The sequence below is a fragment of the Miscanthus floridulus genome, chromosome 8, assembly GCF_019320115.1.
Source record: "Miscanthus floridulus cultivar M001 chromosome 8, ASM1932011v1, whole genome shotgun sequence".
NCBI classification, from domain to species: Eukaryota; Viridiplantae; Streptophyta; class Magnoliopsida; order Poales; family Poaceae; genus Miscanthus; species Miscanthus floridulus.
This window is the reverse complement of record NC_089587.1, coordinates 183,499,743-183,519,577: the sequence shown is the minus strand read 5'-3', so window position 1 is coordinate 183,519,577 and position 19,835 is coordinate 183,499,743. Positions and strand designations below refer to the sequence as shown.

The window sequence follows — 19,835 nt, the reverse complement described above, 5'->3', positions numbered from 1 at the left end:
GGCCAATCAACTCCAAACTCCACCAAATTTTGACTAGAGGATCACAAGGAGTTTGGGAGTCTATCTCTAAGAGATCATAGCCTAAGATTGAGCCTAGCCATGGGAAAATCAAATCTTGCGAAGAACACGGTTCTTTCTCCCCGAAAAGGAAATCGGCCAAATCTTTATGCTCGTGTGGATTCAGTTAAATTCCTCTAGTAGGAAGGTTCAACACACGTCCTTACATGATTTGAACTGACCAAAAACACCCCAAAAGCTTGGATCGAAGAGATCAAACAAAACCAAGAGAAGGGGAAACCGGGAGAGGAAGAACACAAGAAGACGGATCACAAAGACACAACTCACGATCTGAATCCTAGAGGACAAGAGGAGGTAAGGGCCTCCATTCCCACTTAGATCAAGAGTACACAGATGAAGTTCTTCTAAAACATCTGTGGATCACTACAACAGTCTAGAGACAGGGAAATCCTAACAGAGATGAACTGGAAATGAACAACTGGAGTGATAAGACTAAGTGGAGGTTGTCCCATCTTATTTATAGGCCTATTACACAATTCCACTAGTGCCCCTAGATATTTTGAGCGAACCAGCTATCCCTAGGGGCATTTTGGTCCAACTCTTTCTCTATCGATCGGACGGCCACGCTTCCTTTATAGATTTGCTTCGTCTCGACGCAACCTCTATGATTTCGCCACGTGCCACCCCATTCCTCCTCAGAACCTCTGTTCTGGTTTTGTGGCCCAAACCCGAATACCATCCACCGGTGGTTTTGCGGCCCAAACCACCAAACATGCTCATGAGTAGCGTACTCCATACACGTCCCCCACCTCGACACGTGTCACCACCGTTCTCAATCGCCCGGCCGCCAAGTCTTCTAGAGCCTCCGCTCGACTCGCCTGGCCACCGTCTTGACTCGATCAACATGGTCAACTCCCATGTACACTTGCGCTTGTCGATGTCTCCAAGTGTCAGCCATTGTGACTGGTCACTCGGCCTCCTGGTCCCTTGGTCCAAGCCTCACGTCCATCCTTCACCGCTCCCGGTCCATCGACACGGCACGTCCCTACTTGACTTTCACCCCACCGTCGACCACCACCTCTGAGCTCCACACCTGCGCACCACAACCCAAGAGACGTGTTGCACGACACAACTCATGCCATGGTTAGTTCATCAAACTCAATCCAAAGTGCCAGCCCCCTCCACAAGGGTACATATCAACCTTGTGTTCGCACGAAGACACTAAACTATATATCTATCTAAGTTCCATGCGCCATGGCATTGGCATGTTGGGCACCACTCCATCGAAACATGACTTACTATCGCTTGATCGCTGCAATGTCTGCCCTCCTGAGTGCATGCAAGTTAATGGCTACTTCTCATGTTCATTCGTTCTCTTGGCGATAGACGCGTGCAAGAAAGAGCAACTTGCACCACTGATAGCAAACATCGATAGATCTCCTGTTCTGCTTCTGGTACTGTTTGTATAGAGCACTTGCATTCTTCTTGGAGATGAGCATCAATCTTGCCTAATATTTTATCAAGAAAGTTACTCTCCACAAAGCTAACAATGCTGAGTTCATTCTCAAACATCGGGTCAGTTGGTCATTTGCCTATTACCATCTCCAGAAGTACTATTCCAAAACTGTAGATATCCCCACATGTTGATGGATGAACACTTTGACCATACTCTAAAAAATAAAGTATATAAAATCCTCTGATTAGTTCCTTAACTTTTTAAGAAACGAGTAAAAGATTGCCTTATGCAAAGGTTTGACGTGGCAATGAATAATATGTTACTATATACACACCTAGACCCATATATCCTATGGTTCCTGTTATAGCAACTGAACTATTAAACCCAGAATGTCCAATAACTGAACTATTAAGCCCAGAATGTCCGCCTTCTGTTGACCTAGAATCAAGAACTAAACTTGCTATGCCAAAGTCTCCCAAATGGGCATTCATATCATCATTAAGAAGGATATTAGTTGGTTTCAGATCACAATGGACAATAGGTCTCCCATAGTCGTGGTGTAAATATGACAGGGCATCAGCTATGCTGACAGCTATGTTGATTCTTTCTATCAAGCCCAAATGTTTCAAGGGTACGCTTGAAGGCCTATGATGTAACCATGTGTCAAGATTCTGATTCTGCATGAACACATAAATTAGAGCTTTAAAATCATTCCCATTGTTGTCTATCGTTGAACATGCCGTTAGGATAGGAACAAGGTTTCGATGAAGGATTCTTGTTAACACTTCATATTCTGATATGAAACTTCTGTCTGCGCATCTCATCCCAAGGTCAAAAACCTTAATCGCCACATGCATTTTAGCAACAGTTATTTTTCCTTTGTAAACCGAACCATAGCTTCCTCTGCCAATTAGGTTTGACTCACAGAAGTTTCCTGTAGCTTGGACTAGATCATTGTAAGAAACTTTAGGGAATTGCTTACCAAAAGAAAGTAGCAACAAGTATGGTCTTCTTGATGTCTTCTTATTCCAATGGAATATAACATATGCTAGCATTATGAGTGAGATGAAGCCAAATATTGGGATCAATGTTTTGAACAAATTGTTTATGGTTTCTATTCTTCTAGAAACAACTTGACATGAAGGCATATGAAAATCAGTGACTCCTCCACAAAGTCTAGGCACTACTACAGTAATTTTAACCGAGGCGGGCAAACCATCCGTCTTCGTCAAAAGGTCACGGTTAATCCAGACCTACGGAGGCAGTTGGCTTGCCAGCCTCGGTTAATCGATTAATGGAGGCGGGTGTCCTAAGGTGCCCACTTTAGTTAATACCAATTAACGAAGGTGGTCACCCTAAGCAGCCCGCCTCGGTTAATGGATTAAAAAAATAAAAAAAAACCATCAACGACCCAGTGAGCCCATCCATGAGGCCCACCGAGCCCATCGATACCCTGTGGCCGCCGCTCGCTAGATCTGCTGGCACCAAGAAGCACCGCTGGGGCCGCGCCCTCGCCCATGGACACAACGAGGCCACCGCTCACCGGATCTGCAGGCGCCGAGAAGAGCCACAGGGGCCGCGCCGAGAAGAGCAACCGCTAGGGCCGGGCCCCCGCTCATCGCGCCGTCGTGAGCGGCTGCCGCCGGGGCTGGGACCTGGCTCATCATGGCATCGCAAGCCACCACCGGATAGAACCCCTGCTCACCGCTCCCTTGTGAGCCGCCGCCTGGGCCAAGCCCCCGCTCGTCGTGGCCTCACGAGCTATCGCCTGGGCAGGACCCCGCTCGTCGTGCCTTCATGAGCTACCGCCAGGGTAGGACTCGCTCGTCGCGCCCTCGGAGCCATAGCTGGGGCTGAGCCACGCTGCCATCGGGGCTAGGAGCCCCCTCGCCGTGCCCGCGTGAGTTGCCGCTGGGCCAAGACTCCACTCACCGCGCCCTCATGAGCCATCGCAGCGTCCGAGCAGCCGCCGTCGGGTGGAGGTGGAGGGCGCCGCCGCGCTAGAGGTGGAGGGAGCTGGCCGAACTTGGAGGTGGAGGGGGCTGTGGTAGAACCGCCTAATCTAATGCCTCATAGGAGTGCTCGTCTTCCATTAGACACTAAGCACCCAAAGGAGAACACCAAATTACTCGGTCCTGTCGGGTACACCCTAGGGGAGAACCCAAAAATCCACATTTTTCCATTAGGATCACAAATGAGAGAATAAAGCTTACATCATTCTTAACCATTTCTTACATCACTTTTAGTACATCATCAGAGTATAATATTTATTATTATAACAGCAGAATGTAATCATATTCTTAGAGTTATGAATAATTTAATATAACAGCGGAATATAAACATGTGATCAGAATTATAGCGGAGATAAATAGATATTCATGGCATGATGAAACATTGGTATATAAGCTATGACAACAGATTATAAAGCTTTCATTTATAAAAGCATTTGGTGAGAGTTATAAATAACAACTACGATCGCAGCGTAAAGGAATCCTCGCTGAGCCCACCAGGAGGTATCCACACACAAGGGTCAGCTCTAGCATCCACCTATCACCTGCAACAGGGGAATAAAACCCGAAGTACTCAATTGTACTCAGCAAGACTTACCCAACAGGAGGAAAAAAAGACTCCAAGGATATGCAAGGCTATCTGGCTTGTGGGTTTATTGCATTTGCAGGAAGCATTACTAAGCGTGCATCCTTATATTCGATTTTTATTAATAGCCGCATTGGTTCATTAACTAACCATTCTATGTAAGCACCTGTGCTACTTTTGAGCAGGTGGTAAGCAAATAGACTTCCTTTTCCATTCCATCTTTCATCTTTCAGTTCTTACTACGGTGCTAGACATGAAATAAGCCATACCGGATTGCCCAGCGATTCGTGGATCAATGCCCCCACCTAGGTACCTCGAAAACACACGCCCTGCTTGTACCCTGGGCACAAGCAGGACCAACCCACCACCCTCCTATCCTAGGTGTCTAGGTCCCCGTCTAAACTGAGACTCCAAGCCCCCGCCTCTGAGTCCTGGACTCAGTGCGGTGCAAGGACCTCCTCCACCAAAAAGAAACCCTAACAGTTGGTCCGAAAAGAGCTAGATCCACGACAAGAGAGCAACAAGTCTTCCAAGCGCCCATACACAAGTATGTGCTTGGGATAATAAATCTATGACTTGCCCACGATGCCTTATGCAACGACCGGTCCTTAACCGACATAGACAGGGAAAGCGGTGTAACCAAGCCATGCCCTGTGTCCACGATGACACAACCTCTTACACCCACCAATACCCAAACCATATCCCTGCCCGGTCACCATTTTCCTTTCCACCATTTTTATTTTTCAACTGATAATAATACAGTAACATATTTTCTATCTCTCGCGAGTGACAGGCAATCACTCGACTTCTATCGGAGTCCGGTAACATAGCATTCTACACGTTCCTGTCATACTAGTAAGACTCATAGGATAAAGATATATATATGCAAGTGGGTTTCATTAAACTCCTTAAAACTTAATGCACAAATATAATTTAAACTGCAGAAAAGTAGGGGTTATGCACCGGGGCTTGCCTGGGTAAGATATATTAGAAAGTTAGTATCTACATCATCAGATCATCTACCATCAACTGAATAGAAAGCCCATTGCATCATCTCCTGGAGAGAATACCATTACACCATCTTTGGATTCCCAATCATCCTTCAATTGATCCGTTGATTCATCATCGTACCTATATGATATGCAATGCGATGCAATGCAAAGACATAATTAATCGACTGCAACCGTGACTCGAAAAATACGATTTACGTCTCTCAAGTTAACGAGCTAGTTCTAACGACGACCCTACTTGGCTACATGTACACGTTGTCGCATAAGACGTTATTCCCCAACAATATTTAGTTATACAAAACCCAATGTTTTTCTTTATTCCAAATAGGGCATTCTTATCTATCTAGCAAACTAATTATTCTAGAGCTACAGAAATTACAGTACCTAATATTGCTAGGAGCCTACTGTAAAAATTTTAGATTCAACAATATTACCAATTTATCACAACAATTCCTACAAGTTTATATTTTTATAATATTAAGTATGTTAAAATAATTAGAGCAACCCTAAAAATATATAGAACCTATGCGAACGAAATATACTATTAGATAGATCATGATTTTAGGAACTCAACAAAACTGGTTTGGCATTTTTCTAATTTTTCTACATTTTATTATCAATTTCCAAGTATTTAGACACTTGCTGAAATTAACAAAACATCGAAAAAGGTAAATGGGTCCTTGGGCCCAAAGCAGCCCAGCTTGCCTGGACCAGCGGCCATGGTAGCATAGGCGACGCAGGCGCGGCCCAACGTAGAACAACCAGCGGCCCAGGCGTGGGTAAAGGCGCGGACAGCCCAGCGAATACACTGCCCAGGCACACAGCAGCGGACGGCCCAAAGGGGCGCGCAGCAGGCCGGCCTAGCGCAGGCACGAGCGGCCCAGACAGCGACGGCAACAGGCCGGCAGCGTGGCTCGGCCCAGAACGACGGACGCACGGTCCACTCGGCGAGCAGGTCAGCCCAAGAGGGGAGGCCCAGCGGCGGTGGTGGTAAATTTGCGAGAAGGCCCCCATACTTTCCTTAAATTAATCTGCGGTACTAACATACTATTTACGTGAGTCTCGTATTTTGCAATAGGGACCCTGTATTAATTCTATTTTTGGATTCTCACCCTTCCTTCCTTCTCAGAGCAGAGCATGGAGCAGAGCCACCGACCGCCGCCGGCGGCAACGGCGCGGTGGGGCCGGGAAAGGCATGGCAGTGGCGGAGAACTCGCCGACGAGCTGCATAGGGACCTGCGTGGCCACGGACTAGCCACAGCGAGACCAGAGCCAGGCCCCGATAGCCTGCCTGCATGAGCCATGGCGTCGGCGAGTCGACTGCGGCGGCGCTGGGAAGCAGGGGAAATGGCGGTCGCGGTCAAGGCGGCCGTGGTCCAGCATTGTGGTTCGACAGGAGCCGTGGAGGCAGAACCCCACGGCAGCAGCAGCAACAACAGCTCGGGCCGTGCTGACGATGGTGGAGATGCGATGGTGGCGCGGTCCGGCCTAGACCAGGGCGGGCGCGACGACCACACGCAACCACGGCAGCGAAGGAAAATGAGGGAGGGGGAAACGCCGGTGCTCGGGAATGGGAGGAGCGGCGCTGCTGAGTAGCAGGCTCAGCACGGCCGATAGGGGCACTGGGGCTACTGCGGGTGGGAGCGGGCATGGCGGGCGCCAACGCGCCAAGATAGTCAGAGGGAGGGCGAGCAGGGGGGAAAGAGCAGAGCTGGGTAGCGGCTCCGACGAGGAACAAGAGAGCTTTGCGTGTGGGCGGGGAGGCCAAGGCGACGTGGGCGCCATGGAGCTACGGAGGCAGCGCTGAGGCTTGCGTGCACAGTGGCCGGACGCTAAGGGTGCTTGGGAGGACGGCATGGGCAGTGCGGCCAGCAGCGCGAAACGAGGAGCGAGGAGAGCTGGGACAGCTCCCCACGGCAACAGAGAAGAAAAAGAGAGGGGGAGGCATGACTGATTTGGCCTAACGTGACCCAGTGTGGCCGGTAGGATTTGGCACGGACAAGACCGAGGCCGCAGAGACAAGCAAGGTGGGCAAGGACGAGACCGTGCAAGGCAGGCAAGGAGACAAGACCAGAGGCATTGAAAAACAGGCGTGCGAGATAGAGCGGGGAAAAGAAAAGGACCTTCTACTGCTTGAATGATCAGTGTGACAGGCGCTACATAAAAATATCAGACACGACGCAAGCAAGTGAGAGAAGGACAGGGGCACTGGCAAACGAACATGCCGTGGTGCGGAGCAATGCAGAACCACAATGAGAGACGTGACGATAATAATTTCCGTGCAATGAGTACGCTGTACGTCAAGAAAAATAAACGAAGCTGCTGCGCTCTCTCTCTCTCTCTCTCATGTGTTCGTGCTTATCAAAATAAACCCATGAGTATATATATGTATCGTTCTATTTATTAATGGATTTTATTTTATTTATAAAAATTGCTTTTCGTACTTAATCTAACAGAATAAACCATTCGCCATTTACTTGCTAGAATCTTTAGCGGACATTCCTAAATATTTCTATGCACTGCGTAATTTAACTTGAGCGTTTATTTGAGTCCACAAAACTAAGCCACACAGGATTCACTTATCGCCTCAAGTACGTTTTAAATTAAAAACCCGAGAAACTCGATTTGGAAATTTGACTTAGGCCTAAATCGCGATGCTAAACGAGCTCATAACACCAGGGGTGTTACAACCAACCCCCCTTAAAAAGAATCTCGTCCCGAGATTCGAAACAAGAACCAGTGGAGGGGAGGCGATTACATTCCGTAGATCAGGGATTACACGAATGATTACATGACTTCGAATGCTAACCCACATGGGGATCTAGGGATACATGGTTAAGTGCAACCTAATACCACCGAGACTTACTCCAGAAGTCGAGATAGGCGAGGACAATGGAGAAACAACAAGATAATGAGGATCCAAAACATGGCGTAGGTCCAACAGATCCAAAAACAGTCGACTGAGAAGTAAAACATCATGAACCCTAAGATTGACCAACCCAAAGGGAACTTGAACTTCTTCGACGAACCGGATCCTTTCTTCTCCTCAGGTTACACCATCACCTCAGACTGATGAACCTAGCTTCACAATGTCGACTGGATTTCATAACTCTGCTCCGAATGCGAGGGAACTAGGGATGAAGAAGAAGAGCAAGGACCAAGGGCATCTTATATAGGTGAACGGAGGTGGGGCGCAACACACCGGAAGTGGAGGCAGCGTGGATGGGATACACAGACAGTTCATGCTGTGAAGATAAGATCGAACATGGAGCGCTCCCTGTGCAAGCGGGCAGAGGATAAGGGAGAGGAGGGAGAGGGGGTCCGCTCGATGAGGAAGGAGTGCGGGCGACCGTGTCACCAAAAGAAGGAAGAAAAGAGAGGAAGGGGGTTTGGTACGGGGATGAAGGCAAGGGGGTCGAGAGCCGACCGGATGCTGGGGAAAAGGAAAAGCGCACAGTGCACAAGGACGGCGAGTGTGGCACGATGCCGCGGCCACGCTAAATCGGGGTGCGAATGAACACGACACAAATGATGTTCGCAAGGCATGCAGCGAATAACCCAGCATGCGTAGCATGGTCATCTAAACACAAGGCTTGGGACATGACGTCCACTTAGGCTTTTACAATCACCCCCGAGTACCCGAGCCTAACTTTCCTTACTAGTCTTCTTTTTCTTTCCCTTACTCGACCACATTTGTCTTTCATGTAGACTGAGACCATGTCATACTTTCTTCCCCCAAAACCACCTCCTCTTGTTTACTTTGAGAGAACACTATGTCATCAACCTGTTGTGGATTTCCCGTTTAAACACGTGAACATTTTCAAGGAGAATATTTGTAGCAAAAGGGGTATGGCAGTATAACTTGGCAAAGGTAGTTGGTTAACAACCTCGATACCAGCACGTGCCGAGCAGCATCACATGTGGCAGCTGTTCCATAGAGAGCCCTCGGTTTCACCGTGGCACCCTAAGCTATTAACCAGGCAACTATTACCAACTTACATGCCATGAAGGTGGTGGGGTCATAGACCACAGAATAAGGGGAGTAGTGCAAGGGAAAATTCAAACAACAAAGGTTCCCTTCACAACAAGGGACAAGGAATTCAAATCCAACGGCGGATTTGTTTTAAAGAGATTCAAGTGTTCTGTTGGGACACCCCCAATTAGTCGATACAATGTGCAATGTTCTCCAATCACGATTGGTTTGCTATCATCTGAATGGCAACTTCTCTTATGACCTACTTAACATCACCCTTAAAAACTTTAAGCACGTCTAACAAAACTTAAGGGTAGATGGATGCAATAAACACAGTGAAATAAACAGAATACATTTCCAACGGTCTTATACGGGTACAACGTACAGGCATTCAAGCTCCCATTCATGACACGACATACACTATGGTCGGACGATCTCAACACTACGGATGACAACAATGGCAAGAGTGCAATAACAGAGGACAGCGACGAAAGCACTACAACTACGGGTACAACATCCCAAGGCAACTAATCTACTCAGGACCATGAATCTTCATTTCTGGGCTCGGTGGATTCTTCTACTGCCCAGGCTACGGATCTACATCTTCTCTTGGCACTGGCTGAGTGAGAGGAATCAAGGGTTCTGCTTCTAACACTTCTGAAGGTGGAGGGGCTGGCGGTTCTGCATCACCGGTTCTCCTTCTTTCCGATGGGTGGATAGGAATCCCTTCCAAGATCGGGGCATCCTGCCTTTCAGCAACCAGCGTCCTCAGCTTGGCCCTAGTGAAAAGATAGGCCTCACCTAGTTGATGGACATGCCGATCTTCAACCTCCTTCAGGGCTTCCGACATGGTAGTCTCCCGGCTCTCAGCAGCTGCAGCACTGGCATGTGCTTCGGCGAGCTACACCTGGAGCATCCGGTTGAAGACCTTGGCTTTGTCGGCATGCTAGAGGCACGCCCTCAGCTCCAAGACTTGCCGATCATACTGCTCATCCAGCATGAGCAGGTACATGGTCAAGTGCACCATGGTTAGACTGTCTTCTTGTGCATCTTGCCCTTGCAAAGCCTCCATGCAAGCCCTCCATGCCCGCCGATTCCTATTCAAAGGTGGAAAGAACCTCATGGGGGTACGGGCAATGGGCTCTTCATAGATCTGGTAGAGGTACCACAAGGCGTTGCGGGCCACAACCTGGTAGGTGTCGACAAGGCGAAACCCAGTTGCGGTCACACTCTAGGCTTCGGTGAGGTCGAGGAACTCTTCAGTCTTCCCGATGTAGATGGTAACCTCACACCGCTCGGTGCCACGCTCCTCATACTCACGGCCCTCATACTCAGGACAATCTTTAACTCTGAGCTTTTGCATGGTGGCATGTAGGATTCTAGGAAAACCCTCAACGTTCAGGCAGTAGCTACTAACCCAGGCTCCTAACATTTCTAGCGGTGGTGGTGAGGAAGGCTGAGCGAAAAGCTGGCTCAAAGGAAAAGCTAAGCGAGCTAACGTGCATCAAGTGGTGGTGCCAATGACTAAGTTAGGCTCTGCTTATAAAGGCGGAGTGTTCAGTGGTCCTGGCGCGGTCCACCAGGGTTCCCGTGCTGGATCACTACGATGAATCGACCAAATTCCGTGCGTTCGAGGCGAGCGACGTGCGATGCAATTACTAACTAGTACGACTGCAGGGCAAGGGTCTGACAAGAGCGCAGAAAAGGGGTACGGGGAGACATGGGTCACGACAGGCGTGAACCACAGGCGAACGTGGAGCATGAAGCCACAGTGTAGACCTAACTCTAGAACAGGAACAAGACAATCATGCACAATCCGACATCAATCCGACACGCGTGACACCTATGTGTAGCGTATCTGCAAGTAATAAGGCACTACAATGCACAACCAGGATATGCATGAATGCACGTCCTATACGTCCTTTCACTGTTGCCAACATATAGGGCAACCGTTCTCAAATTTTTGGCACATCGTTCTCTCCCTGTAACTAGTCGATACTATCGAACTATGCTCGAGTCAGTGTACCTGCAGAAACTTGATTAATCCTATCTAAGTCAGCAAAGTGCCATCTATCCTAGATACATAACCATAGTAATAGGGCTACTTATATAACTTCGCATAAGAATGTCCTATTCTTTTGAAAAGAATTTGTTGTCAAATTTTATTTTAGGAAAGGTTTCCGAAGCTTTATTTCCTCATTTATTCTCTGATACTACCTATGGCAGAACCGCCTAATCTAATGCCTCATAGGAGTGCTCGTCTTCCATTAGACACTAAGCACCCAAAGGAGAACACCAAATTACTCGGTCCTGTCAGGTACACCCTAGGGGAGAACCCAAAAATCCACATTTTTCCATCAGGATCACAAATGAGAGAATAAAGCTTACATCATTCTTAACCATTTCTTACATCACTTTTAGTACAATATCAGAGTATAATATTTATTATTATAACAGCAGAATGTAATCATATTCTCAGAGTTATGAATAATTTAATGTAACAGCGGAATATAAACATGTGATCAGAATTACAGCGGAGATAAATAGATATTCATGGCATGATGAAACATTGGTATATAAGCTGTGACAACAGATTATAAAGCTTTCATTTATAAAAGCATTTGGTGAGAGTTATAAATAACAACTACGATCGCAGCGTAAAGGAATCCTCGCTGAGCCCACCAGGAGGTATCCACACACAAGGGTCAGCTTTAGCATCCACCTGTCACCTGCAACAGGGGGAATAAAACCCTAAGTACTCAATTGTACTCAGCAAGACTTACCCGACAGGAGGGAAAAAAGACTCCAAGGATATGCAAGGCTATCTGGCTTGTGGGTTTATTGCATTTGCAGGAAGCATTACTAAGCGTGCATCCTTATATTCGATTTTTATTAATAGCCGCATTGGTTCATTAACTACCATTCTATGTAAGCACATGTGCTACTTTCAAGCAGGTGGTAAGCAATCAGACTTCTTTTTCCATTCCATCTTTCATCTTTTAGTTCTTACTATGGTGCTAGACACGAAACAAGTCGTACCGGATTGCCCGATGATTCACGAATCAATGCCCCCAGCTGGGTACCCCGAAAATACATGCCCCGCTTATACCTCGGGCACAAGCAGGACCAACCCATCACCCTCCTGTCCTGGGTGTCTAGGTCCCCGTCTAAACTGAGACTCCAAGCCCCCGCCTCTGAGTCCCAGACTCAGTGCGGTGCAAGAACCTCCTCCACCAAAAAGAAACCCTGACAGTTGGTCCGGAAAGAGCTGGATCCACGACAAGAGAGCAACAAGTCTTCCAAGCGCCCATACACAAGTATGTGCTCGGGATAATAAATCTGTGACTTGCCCACGATGCCTTATGCAACGACCGGTCCTTAACCGACACAGACAGGGAAAGCGGTGTAACCAAGCCATGCCCCACGTCCACGATGACACAACCTCTTACACCCACCAATACCCAAACCATATCCCTGCCCGGTCACCATTTTCCTTTCCACCATTTATATTTTTCAAGTGATAATAATACAGTAACATATTTCCTATCTCTCACGACTAACAGGCAATCACTCGACTTCTATCGGAGTCCTGTAGCATAGCATTCTACATGATCCTGTCATACTAGTAAGACTCGTAGGATAAAGATATATATATATATATATATATGCAAGTGGGTTTCATTCAACTCCTTAAAACTTAATGCACAAATATAATTTAAACTGCAGAAAAGTAGGGGTTATGCACCGGGGCTTGCCTGGGTAAGATATATTAGAAAGTTAGTATCTACATCTTCAGATCATCTACCATCTACTGAATAGAATTCACATTGCATCATCTCCTGGTGAGAATACCATTACACCATCTTTGGATTCCCAATCATCCTTCAATTGATCCATTGATTCATCATCATACCTATATGATATGCAATGCGATGCAATGCAAAGACATAATTAATCGACTGCAACCGTGACTCGAAAAATACGATTTACGTCTCTCAAGTTAACGAGCTAGTTCTAACGACGACCGTACTTGGCTACATGTACACGTTGTCGGATAAGGCGTTATTCCCCAACAATATTTAGTTATACAAAACCCAAGGTTTTTCTTTATTCCAAATAGGGCATTCTTATCTATCTAGCAAACTAATTATTCTGGAGCTACATAAATTACAGTGAGTACCTAATATTGCTAGGAGCCCACTGTAAAAATTTTAGATTCAACAATATTACCAATTTATCACAACAATTCCTACAAGTTTATATTTTTACAATATTAAGTATGTTAAAATAATTAGAGCAACCCTAAAAATATATAGAACCTATGCGAACGAAATACACTATTAGATAGATCATGATTTTAGGAACTCAACAAAACTGGTTTGGCATTTTTCTGATTTTTCTATATTTTATTATTAATTTCCAAGTATTTAGACACTTGCTAAAATTAACAAAACACCAAAAAAGGTAAATGGGTCCTTGGGCCCGAAGCAGCCCAGCTTGCCTGGACCAGCGGCCACGGCAGCCCAGGCGGGGCAGGCGCGGCCCAATGCGGAACAACCGACGGCCCATGCGCAGCTAAAGGCGCGGACAGCCCAGCTCACAGCAGCGGACGACCCAAAGGGGTGCGCGGCAGGCCGGCCCAGCGCAGGCGCGAGCGGCCCAAACAGCGACGGCAACAGGCCGGCAACGCGGCTCGCCCTAGAACGGTGGACGCGCGGTCCACCCGGCGAGTAGGCCGGCCCAAGAGGGGAGGCCCAGCGGCGGCGGTGGTAAATTTGCGAGAAGGACCCCATACTTTCCTTAAACTAATCTGTGGTACTAACATACTATTTACGTGAGTCTCGTATTTTGCAATAGGGACCCTGTATTAATTCTATTCTTGGATTCTCACCCTTCCTTCCTTCTCAGAGCAGAGCATGGAGCAGAGCCACCGGCCGGCGGTGGCGACAACGGCGCGGTGGGGCCGGGAAAGGCGTGGCAGTGGCGGAGAACTCGCCGGCGAGCTGCACAGGGACCCACGCAGCCACGGGCTGGCCACGGCGAGACCAGAGCTGGGCCCCGGTAGCCTGCCCGCGCGAGCCGTGGCGTCGGCGAGTCGACTGCGGCGGCACTGGGAAGTAGGGGAAACGGCGGTCGCGGTCAAGGCAGCCGTGGTCCAGCGTTGCAGTTCGGCAGGAGACGTGGAGGCGGGACCCCGCGGTAGCAGCAGCAGCAGCTCGGGCCGGGCTGACGACGGTGGAGATGCGATGGTGGCGCAGTCCGGCCTGGACTAGGGCGGGCGCAATAACCGCACGCAACCACGGCAGCGAAGGAAAAGGAGGGAGGGGGAAACGCCGGTGCTCGGGAACGGGAGGAGCAGCGCTGCTGAGCAGCAGGCTCAGCGCGAGGCGTGCCGACGGGGGCATTGGGGCTGCTGCGGGTGGGAGCGGGCATGGCGGGCACCGACGCGCCAAGGCAGTCAGAGGGAGGGCAAGCTGGGGGGAAAGAGCAGAGCTGGGTAGCGGCTCCGGCGCGGAACAAGAGAGCTTCGCATGTGGGGGGGAGGCCAAGGCGACGCGGGTGCCATGGAGCTGCGGAGGAAGCACTGAGGCTTGCGCGCACGGTGGCCGGCCGCTGAGGGTGCTCGGGAGGACGGCGCGGGCAGTGCGGCCAGCAGCACGAAAGGAGGAGCGAGGAGAGTTGGGATGGCTCCCCACGGCAACAGAGAAGAAAAAGAGAGGGGGAGGCAGGACTGATTCGGCCTAACGTGACCCAGCGTGGCCGGCAGGATTTGGCACGGACAAGACCGAGGCCGCAGAGACAAGCAAGGTAGGCAAGGATGAGACCGCGCAAGGCAGGCAAGGAGACAAGACCAGAGGCGTTGAAAAACAGGCGCGTGAGATAGAGCGGGGAAAAGAAAAGGACCTTCTGCTGCTTGAATGATCGGTGCGACAGGTGCTACATAAAAATATCGGACACGACGCAAGCGAGTGAGAGAAGGACAGGGGCGCAGGCAAACAGACACGCCGTGGTGCAGAGCAATGTAGAGCCACGATGAGAGACGTGACGATAATAATTTCCATGCAACGAGTACGCTGTATGTTAAGAAAAATAAACGAAGCTGCTGCGCTCTCTCCTCTCTCATCTATTCGTGCTTATCAAAATAAACCCATGAGTATATATATGTATCGTTCTATTTATTAATGGATTTTATTTTATTTATAAAAATTGCTTTTCGTACTTAATCTAACTGAATAAACCATCCGTCATTTACTTGCTAGAATCGTTAGCGGACATTCCTAAATATTTCTACGCACTGCGTAATTTAACTTGAGCATTTATTTGAGTCCATGAAACTAAGCCACACAGGATTCGCTTATCGCCTCAAGTACGTTTTAAATTAAAAACCTGAGAAACTCGATTCGGAAATTTGACTTAGGCCTAAATCGTGATGTTAAACAAGCTCGTAACACCAGGGGTGTTACAGGGGCTGGCCGGAGGTTTAGCTGGACGTGGAGCCAGCCGAAGGTGGAGGTGTTGGGGGTGGCCAGAGGTGGAGGGCTGGCCAGAGTGGAGGGAGAAGGGGCGCCGCACGTACGCGCGCGGTGTACTCGAGAGAAAGGGAGCATGGCGTGCAGCGTGAGAGGGGGGGAGGAGATATTTCTTCTTAGTGAAGAAGCACAAACGAATTGGACAGTTAAGATGGATTCGCGTGGCCTTCGATCCAGCCATCCAGACTTCCACGTCAACGATCCAGGTCTCCGAACTAATGCAAACTCCCGCACGGGTGCCTAGGCGGTGTGGGCACGTCGGGTGAAAGGGCGGCGCAGTTTTTTATGGCGCAGCACCTGTCGGGCATGAGTGCGGGGGAATGATTTACGAAGGCGGACACCTTATAAATGACGCCTCCATAAATGATTTATCGAGGCGGGCAGAATAAGGTGCCCGCCTCGGTTAAGTTCGATTAACCAAGGCGGTTATTTTAAGGCAATCGCCTCGGTTAATATATTAACGTGGGCAACCGCCTCGGTTAATCGGCATTAACCGAGGCGGGCCAGTAAGGGTGCCCGCCTCCGTTAAGTGTTTACCGAGGCGGGCGCTGGGCCGGCTGCCCGGCCACCGAATAACAGAGGCGGGCAACCAGCCCGCCCGCCTCGGAGCCCCATTTGCAAATGCCTCGCAAAAGATTTTGTGTAGTAGTGAGGATTGCCATTGAGTGAAACAATAGTAGCATTATTGAATAAACTGTTTCTTGGTATTTCTCCTTTGAAATTGTTGTAGGAAAGATCTACTTTAGTGAGAAGCTCTAGATTATTTAGAAAAGCTGGCATGGGTCCAAACAAAACATTATGGGAAAGATTGAGCTCTCTCAAGCTAGTTAGATTGCTGAATGTGGTTGGGATGTTTCCTGTAAGAATGTTTTGGTCCATTTGGATTCACTAGCTGTTGGCATTGCCCCAAAGTCTCAGGAATTTCACCACTAATTTTGTTTGATGAAACATCTACTGAGATTAGTTGTTTAAGATTACCAAATTCAACTGGTATGATCCCTTGGAAATTGTTATAGCTAAGGTTCAAATTGTTCATTTGTTGAAGGCTTCCCAAGCTAGGTGGTATTGAACCAGTGAATTTATTATCTGAAAAATCCAAAAGGTTCAAATTAGTAAGGCTGCTAATGGAAGGTGGAATTGTACCAACAAAGTAGCTGCCATTGAGATATACACGTTGTAGATTCATAAAGTTTTAAGACCAACTCCACAATTGTACCGGTAAAATTGTTGGCATCGAGACCGAGTTCAATTAAACCATTAAGCTTCCAAATGTTTGAGGGGACTATTCCTAATAGGTGGTTATCACTCATTAGTAGAAATGTAAGGTTGGTGGATAGGTTCGCAATCGATTTTGGTAAGACTCCCTGCAGATTATTACTAGCCAATGAGAGCACACTCAGGGAACTGCAGTTTGTCAGGGCATCAATGAATTCCCACCCAGCATTATCGCTTGCTTCAAGCATGTTTCTCTCAAGGTTTAGAAAAGACAGGCCTGCAGTTTTCCCGAATGTGCTTGGGATTTGTCCAGTGAACTTATTATTCGTCGGATCCAAATCTATTAGACCTGAAGCATTGCCTAGGGAAGCTGGAATGTCCTTCAAAGTTCAAACATGTTGTTCCCCAAGTACAGCGATCGATTTGAGGTTAGGGAGGGCGTAGCCAAAGTTGGATGGTAATGTGTTGCTCAACATATTCGACGTCAAGGATAGTTGTTGAAGAGAAGACAAATTAGATAGATTTTGTGGGATTCCACCGGACAGATTATTATTCTTCAGGTACAAAAATGCTATGTTTGGCATTTGCCAGAACTCACTGGGAATTGGGCCATTCAGTTGATTTTCTGAAAGAACAATTGTTGATAAATCGGTGATGTTGCCGAGGCCTGGTGTGATGACCCCGTAGAGATTATTTCCATTCTTCCACAACTAAAAAGAACAAAACATGGATATTTTTTTATGCGACATTCCAACGTGGGCCTATAGTTCTGCCTGCTGCGATCCAGCACCCATCGCTCCCATGCCCGTCCTTGCGAAGGAAACAAACCTTGCTCCCGTGGTTTCAAAAGGAAACAACTATGAAAAGAACGTGCAACCGAGATCATGGGAAAAAATTCCCGCCCGGCTCCACGAAATCATGACACCTCCTGTTCCACCTTCCTAAATCCCTCACCCTCTCGCTCTCCTCCAATCACGCGATTCCCCGTCGTGGCGCGCGCGATCTCCTACAATCACGCGAGCATCTCCTCCACCTACGCTCGACCGCCTCAAGTGAATCCCCAAGCCGAGCACAGTGAGGCGCAGCTGCGTCGCCCCTCCCTCCATCCGCTGGCCAGCGGGCGCCTCCTCCCTCTCCTCGGCCGCCGGCTGCAGCCACAGCCTGGCCGGCCATGACCTGGCACAGATCTAGGACCGGCACGTGCCGCCACGGCCCGCTCCTACCGGCCTACCCCACCGACGGCTAGCTGCTACCACGCCGAGGCCGCCGCCTACCCCGGCCTCGGCGTCGGTCCCATCTATGAAGGGTGTTTGGTCTCCGTCGTCCTGTCTTTACCACGGTGGTTCACAGGGCGGAAGAAGCCCCAGCAGCAAACGGCCTCAGCGGCGGCGGTGAGGGGCGCATCGAAGGAGAAACCGACGATAAGGATGGCCCTAGGGACTCCCCAGCTCTGCCCCGCCATTGCCCATTGCTCCGGCGACGCCCGCCCCACCACAATTCCAAGTGTGAGGTAGGCATGAAGGATCCGCACGCGTGACACGACCGGGGTCTGCTGGTCACCATGCCAAACCCCAGGCCGAGGTGAGCCCCTGCCTCCTCTCCTCTCCCTATCCATGTCCCTTTTTCTCCCTCTCCCAGATCTGTGGTGTCCTTTTTGTAGCAGCAGGCGGTGGAGGAGCTGCTCCGGTGAGTGGAGGAGCTGGAGCAGGCGGAGGCATGGCTGCTCGGCGAGGAGGAGACCGCGGAGAACGAGTCCTGGGTTGCTGCCTGAAGAGGAGAACGCAGCGCGGGGGCTGCTGCAAGAGCTCGACGCTGGGAGTACCTAGGTCGAAGAGTATGTGGGATTGCCCTCGCCATTCGTGCTCCCGTCAGCCAGTCTCGATGTCGCCTTTCATGTCACCCAAGTCCGGCAACACCCCCTTTGCCAGCATCTATTGCGTTGTAAGCTTCTGAACCATCACATGGTGGAATGCTTTGACCCTAGCCCTAGATCAACTCCTGCTCGATGTCTCAAATTCAGAGCCTCTGGCAAAAATATTTGCGTACTCCTTGTAGTGCTGTGCAAGAAGTACACCGAGAAGGGCTCGACGGCAGTAAGTTCCGTCCTGAAGGTGAAGAGGTTGCAGTCGTCGTACACTTGTACCTGTTCTTGGAGCTCAGCTCAGCCAAGATATTAGAGGGAGGTTGGTGGTGTCATCACTGGAGTGTGTTCATGGTAGTTTACCTCCTTTGCGTGACAATTGAATGTGCGGGCTTCAGAACGTAGGTGCAGACATATCATTCGCTTACTTGTTAATTGTTGTGGTTCATTACAACTATGAGGTAAAATGCATACTTGCTAATCATTGTCCATTTCATGGCTCAGAACTCATGAGTGTGAACTGCGCAGTGAAAATTTAGTTCAGTTAAAATGTTAAGTGCTCAGCGGCATTCATGCTTGCTGCAATTAGATGGCTTGGGTCGGGTTGCTTCTATTTAGCCATATATGTATGTAGAAGAAATAGAGATATTGCAAAGGCCTTGCTTGTCATTGATGCTGATATGACAAGTGAAGGCATGTCCCTATTGTAAAAATGTTTTCCTATTGCAACCAGGATTGTTATGTTTTTGCTTCCTGAGCTGATATGCTAAAACTAAAATTTGGATGTGAGTATGTGACCAAGTATTCGTCTATTTTACTACCTTCTGAGTCATGTTTCCATTTTAAATGAAAAAAATATAGATAGAAATCAAATATGGATTTTGTTGCTGATTTGTATTCTGAGAATTCAGCTATTCAGTCCAATGGGTCACCAATAATTTTTACAAATTTAGTAGACAATATTGAGCTGACAGAGGATCTTGATTAAACACCACGGTAAACAAAAATCACATTAGAATTTATAGGATCTCAGTCAACGTTAACAAAAACCTAAGGCATTGCCTATATTTTATTATGCTGGATGATCTTATTTGGTCCATTGGCTATTAGAGGATGTTATTTTGTCATTAATCTTGTAACAAAAAGCACCAGCAGCAGCCTTTTCTGTTCAGAGAAA

The 19,835-nt window shown here is 48.5% G+C and overlaps 1 long non-coding RNA gene and 1 pseudogene across 1 annotated transcript in view; one reads left to right on the top strand and one right to left on the bottom strand.

Moving 5' to 3' along the window:
* The window catches only part of LOC136474236 (uncharacterized), a 39,570-nt gene that overhangs the window by 18,278 nt on the left and 1,457 nt on the right, over positions 1-19,835 (top strand). The gene's annotated exons all lie outside the window — the stretch shown is intronic.
* LOC136475445 (receptor kinase-like protein Xa21) lies at positions 1,363-18,654 on the bottom strand (annotated as a pseudogene).